The following is a 6000-nucleotide window of genomic DNA, read 5'->3' on the forward strand; positions in this document are numbered from 1 at the left end:
ACTAAACACAGATCTATATCTAAGGCAGTTTATTGCTTCGAATGGTTAGTCATATGTTGGTACAATTTATCAGTGCTATTTTCCTTATTCAGTTTTAACTGTGAGTTTTGCTCGAAAATGCCTTTGGTAAATTGTCTAGTCCATGTCAACCATAACAAGGTGATGACTGAACCCATGTGAAAGAGTTAGTTAAACCAGATGCTATATATTGTAGAAATTAAAGGCCATATAAACACAGTACAATTTTTTTGAAAGTTATTTTAAGTCTGTAGTATATATAAATACATATTACCAATAACATATAGCTTATATCCAAGAAAAATTATTTTGGTGTTCCTTTTATGTTCCATTTATTAATCCTGCTCTTGCTAATGTATTTTACAATTTTAAACCAATTCTCATAAAAATGTAAGCCAAACCTGCAAATTATGTGTAATAATTTTGGCTGAAAGAAGACTTCCATCATCTTGAATTTAATTAGTAAAAAGTCTTTAATCAAGAATAAAATGTCTCCTCCTTACTCCTACCCCCCCAAAATTTGTAAAAGTAAAATGACTCTTTAATTACATTTGCAACTTATGACAAAGTTGTTTTGTTTTTGTTTTTAATTTTTAGTGGACTTTTTAGGACAGCATAAAGATTTCTTAAAGACATTAGTATCACTAACATGCCTACACTCATTTCTACAAGTTGATTTTTGAAGTGGTTCATCAAGGAAGACCACGCTCCAGTTTTTGAAATGTATTTGAATAAAAGGACATATCATATTTCTCCAGTGTGGTCTCTGCACCACTCTCTGTTTGTTCAATTAGATCATGAAATTCATTGAATTTTGAAATCAGAGTATTGACATCAGGATGGTTCAGCTCATTGGAAAGAAAAATTTTCAGTCCAGATTTTTCCTCCAAACAACAAAATATATTTCTGCAAAGAAAGACAAGATTAGTCAAACCATTTCTAAAGTAGAATCTCTTCTTCCCATTTCACTCTTTAACATGAAAAGAAACACAGTGTAGGCCAAGGTTTTCTGTTTACAGCAAAGGAAAAAGAAATTCCTTCTCTTGAGCCAAGATTGAGTTGTAACCACCAATTAGAGGCCAAGTACACAGAGCACTTCTCTGGGTCTGCTAATGCCTCTCAACCACTATTCATTGCAGTCAATTGTAATAATTAGTGCCTTAGCATAAATACGAAAATGAGGGGGTTGTGCTAGGTGATCTCTGAGGTCCCTTCCAGCATTAGAATTCCAGAAGTTGGTGAGCCTAAAATTGCTAGTCTGTTTGTGAATGTACCAAATTATGCTGGAGGACAATTTGTTCATTTGAAAGATGGGTCTTATTTTATTAATTTGGCTCAGAAATATCAACTAAAATGCAACATAAGTACTGGTTAAACACTAATAATAATAATAATAACAATAACATGTGATCCCATAACATCGTGGCTTTCTCTCAAAACTGGTAAATGCACATCATTGCATTTTACTTGAAAAAACATTCTGAAGACGTCCAGTGGCCAGAATTTTCTCACACCTTTGGCAAATTTGTAGAAAATTCAACAGTATCACTAATGGTTTTCTTGCAAAGTTTCTCCTTGAGGGAGCAGAAGACAAAGACCTTAGTTTCTCTGAGTCTGGAAGCCCTTGGAGGCAAATATCATCATCTCTACTTTATTTACCACCATACCCTTAACATCTGACTCAATGCCCTATTAAGATTATGCTCCAGTTAAGAAAAATAAAAAAACAAAAATGCAACAACAAACAAAAAAGCAAAAACATAGGCAAATACGTCATATAAGAAAGTTAAGAAAAATAAGATTAAGAAAGAATTAGTGGCAAGATATTTCAGAAACAGAAGAAATCCTTGTGGAGGTGTGATTAGAAAAAGCAGAACAGAAGTGACTTTGGGGAAGAGTTTTTCAGACATAAGGAAAAGACAACACAGAACCCTGAAGTGAGTGTGTGTTCAGTGTGTTTGAAGCCCAGCAAGGACTCCTGTGACTGTGGTGGAAAGGGAGAGACCAAGAGTCTTAAGAGGAGACAGCACGAAGGTAGTGGTTAGGTGGGCAGATACCTCACTTAGGCACCACAAAAATCAAGTCCACTTTCACATACAATTCTGAAGAAGTAATAATGTAAAAAGCAAGTTAACTTGGGTATTTTGCCATTGGCTTAGCTTAGAAAGTCTACTCTAAATCTTTATATATTGTTTTTTTTCTTTTTCTCCTCGCTGTGGATTTGAACTCAACCCATTTCACAGTTCTCTAAGAATATTATCTTCTTCCCAAATCCGTATTACTCACTCTGAAAGTTGACTCTAAAATCTCACCTTTCATGTTTTGTTTTTTCCTTTTTATCTCACCAGTGGCTATGAACTTCCTCTTAAAGGCTTAAAGGTAGTACATCGGAGACCCCTACATGTAAGTTAGCATTTTCCAAAAGATGTTTTATTGAATGTCATTTCTGGTAAAGTTGATAGGTATTCCATCTTCACCCCTTCAACTCTGTATTCATTTATTTATTTTTATTGTTGAACTAGACAATGAGGATGAAAAGATGAATTAATATATAGTCCTTAGCTCAAGGTCCTACAGTCTAGTAGGAAAGTGTGAATGCATGCTTGGTTGCTAAACTGTGTCTGACTCTTTTTGATCCCATGGACTGTAGCTTGCCAGGCTCCTCTGTCCATGGGATTCCCCAGGCAAGAATACTAGAGTGGTTGCCATTTCCTTCTCCAAGGGATCTTCCCACATGTCCTGCATTGGCAGGTGAGTTCTTTACCACTGAGTCACCAGCGAAGTCTAGTAGCAAAGAGAGTCACATAAAGAGATAATTCACTTTTAATATGATAAATGCAATGAGAGATATATGCATGATTATGAAAACTCAGAGGGTACTAAACAATGAAAACTATCGATATTATCTAAAGAGCCAGCCAGACTCCTCTTATTTTGAAGTCATATAACCATATAAAAATGAAAACAGTATTCTAAAACCATCAATAGCAATTGGTTTCTCTATGATCATACTGTATTCTTATTTTAAAAATTTTAACCCTAGAATAATGGAATTTGAGTACTTTTTAGAACTTTGCCTCTCACTGGTAATTCTACTCAGAGTCAAAAGGAATTATATGGTGCCAGTGTGCCCTTCTAGAAATTCCAAGATGACATTTAAAAGCATATTCAGATGCAACTTGGATAAAAGAGTTCTGGTCAGCATTCTGCCAAGCGGAAAAACATAGTGGGCTTAAATTCCAACCCAGAATACCTCTCAGATTTCCTATGGGACTGGTTGGTCTTTATATTAATTCAAAGAAATTGGCTTATTTAAATGCAAAATACCTAATTATCACAGAAAATCCCATTTTAACCATTTGCTTGAATTGTTGAATGTTTAATTGTCTGCCTCATTGACATATGCTTTAGTTGATGACAAATGCAGTGCTTTGTTTGAATTTTGTTTTTAAATATCATAAATAATGGCTCAAAAAATGGAAGTCAGAATGGGGCAAAACTGAAGCAAAGTTTTGCTAAGAAGACAGATTATCCTTCTAATAAAAACCTAGTACATTTTTAGTATTTGTGGGATGTGTGAATTGTCTCCTACCTTATAAAGGCATAAATCTATTGCATTCTGCCAGAATTTGTTCTTTCCTCGAAATATCTTGGAAGAGAGGTTTATAGCACACAATCTCTTTTCTGAGCAAATAAAAAGATACGAAGATAACATTCTAGAGAGAAGCTGCTGGATAATGACTATTTTTCAATATAGTCGGTGTCCTATACTTGTGTCCTCAATCTCAATGCACACAGACAAATGTTAAGGCATTTGCTTTTTGGATCTTGTTCCAAAAGAGAATATTTATCCTTTACAGCTCCCTAGAGCTTGACTATATGGATGAGAAGTTTACATGGCACTTGAAAATGTTTTCAGACAAAATCTGATAAGGTAACCTACGTGCATGGTTCAGTTTTTGTTTATCCATTCATGGCTCAAGGTGCAACTAAAGAGGAGACTTTAGCTCCTATATGCATGGTTTGAACCATTAAAATTTTTTAAAGTGATTAGAGTAATAATAATGAGTAAATACTCTTTTAGAACTTTTGTTTGACATATCCAAACAATTGATTCAGTTCTCCATTTCACTTTACAGTAGATACATAAAAGTTTGGAAATATATAACCCAAAACATACACTTATTACAATAAGTGATGAGAAAACAAACAAACAAACAAAACTTATCCTAAGAAGATGAATATACCAATCCTTTAAAGCAGAATTTCTTAACCTTGGCACTTTTGACATTTCAAGCTAGATAATTCTTTATTTTAGGGGACTATCCTTTACACTGCAGGATATTTAGCTGCATCCTTGAACTCTATCTATAAATGTCAATAGCAATCCAGTGGTTGTTACAGCCAAACTGTCAAATGTCCTCAAGTGGAAGATGCTCCTCTGGTTGAGAACCACTGCTTTTAATATATCAGTCAACTGTTTGAACCCGAGATGACAGAAGAAGGAGAGTGCAGACACTGTTAGGATAGAACCTCCATGTATGACCAAAAGGTTGTGTGCTGCAGACCTGCCAAGCATAGGGCTCAGGTGAGAAGCACGCCCTGGGGAGCAAAATTCCAGCTTTGAAACTACAGTCCTCCTTAAAGATTGCAGCCGTGGCCAGGCAGAAAGACAGTAGAAACTGTGTCCTGTTGAAAGCCAAGGGTTACAGTGGTGTGTATCTGCCTTCTGAGCTAACTTAGACAAGCGGTTGGTGGCTCACAACAATGTCTATTTTGGGAACACCAGAATCTACAGAAGAACAACACTATCTCAAAGGCAGATAACAAAATGGCCAAGAGTGGTCATGGGGTTGGTGCCCACTTTGCATACCCTCATGGAAGTCCTCATCCTCCCTAGCCAGGATCTCACCAACCTCTTGACTGATCTCCATCCATAGGCTGGCTTTTGGCCAACCTTCCTCCACACAGCTGTCAGAACATTCTTTCAAAAACACAGCCCTAAAATTATCTCTGCCCTGCTTGAAATGCTTTGATGTTAACTTTGAGATCAAGTGCAAGCTCCTTAGCATGGCCTGGATGCTGACTTCATCTTCTGACACTCTGTCACACACACAAGTCCCAAATCCAAATGTGATTGTGTTTCTTCCAGTCTCTCTAGTCTGCTCTTTCAGCCCTTTCTTGTCATTGTCACTTCAACATATACATCCAGTCTGATCTTTCATTAAAAAAATTCGGTAAGGAAGAAATATTTTTACTGCGCTTCTTCTTCCTTCTCCTTCTTTCTTCTTCTCCTTTTCCTCCTCCTCATCCTCTTCCTCCTTTATGTCCTCTTTCTTTTTTCTCTGTCTCCCAACTTCCCTTTCTCTCTTTCTGTATAAGTATTTCCTTTTGTCCTTGCAACTCTTATTCAACAATTTCAAATTTTATAGTCTCCTTTCTGTTATCTTCCATAATTCCTCTTCCTTCCCCTCAGCTCTACTTCTCCTTCTATAACTATGACTATTTCTTTTTGGTTTTCTCCAGTGATAACTCCTTTCCCTCTCTAAATGCCTACATTCAGCAGTGTTCCAACAGTTATTCTCTTTCACTCTCCAAGTGCTTGCTGGACAATCACTGTGAAGGAAGTATTGACCCTTTGGTGCTAGTGACCCATATATGTACTTGTGGCCTCAGCTCTTCTTCTGAGCACCAGAGACAATCAAATGTCTACAAAGCAATCCCCCTGGATATATCACTCATACTCCTAATTCAGCATGCCCTCAGCTTAGCTCATCATTCCCCACAGAACTTGGTCTCTGAATAGTGTTCTCTGTCTCAATGAAATGCCAATCACCCTCATCAGAAACCTGAAATTTCCCCCAATCTGCTTTTTCATTCTCCACATTCAACTGAGGACCAGATCTAGTTGAATCTATCTACTCAAATCTCCCTTAGCTTTCCCATTGTTACTGATTATATTCAGCTTCTGTTGGAAAGGAT

Source organism: Dama dama, chromosome 8 (genome assembly GCF_033118175.1).
Source record: "Dama dama isolate Ldn47 chromosome 8, ASM3311817v1, whole genome shotgun sequence".
Lineage (NCBI taxonomy): Eukaryota > Metazoa > Chordata > Mammalia > Artiodactyla > Cervidae > Dama > Dama dama.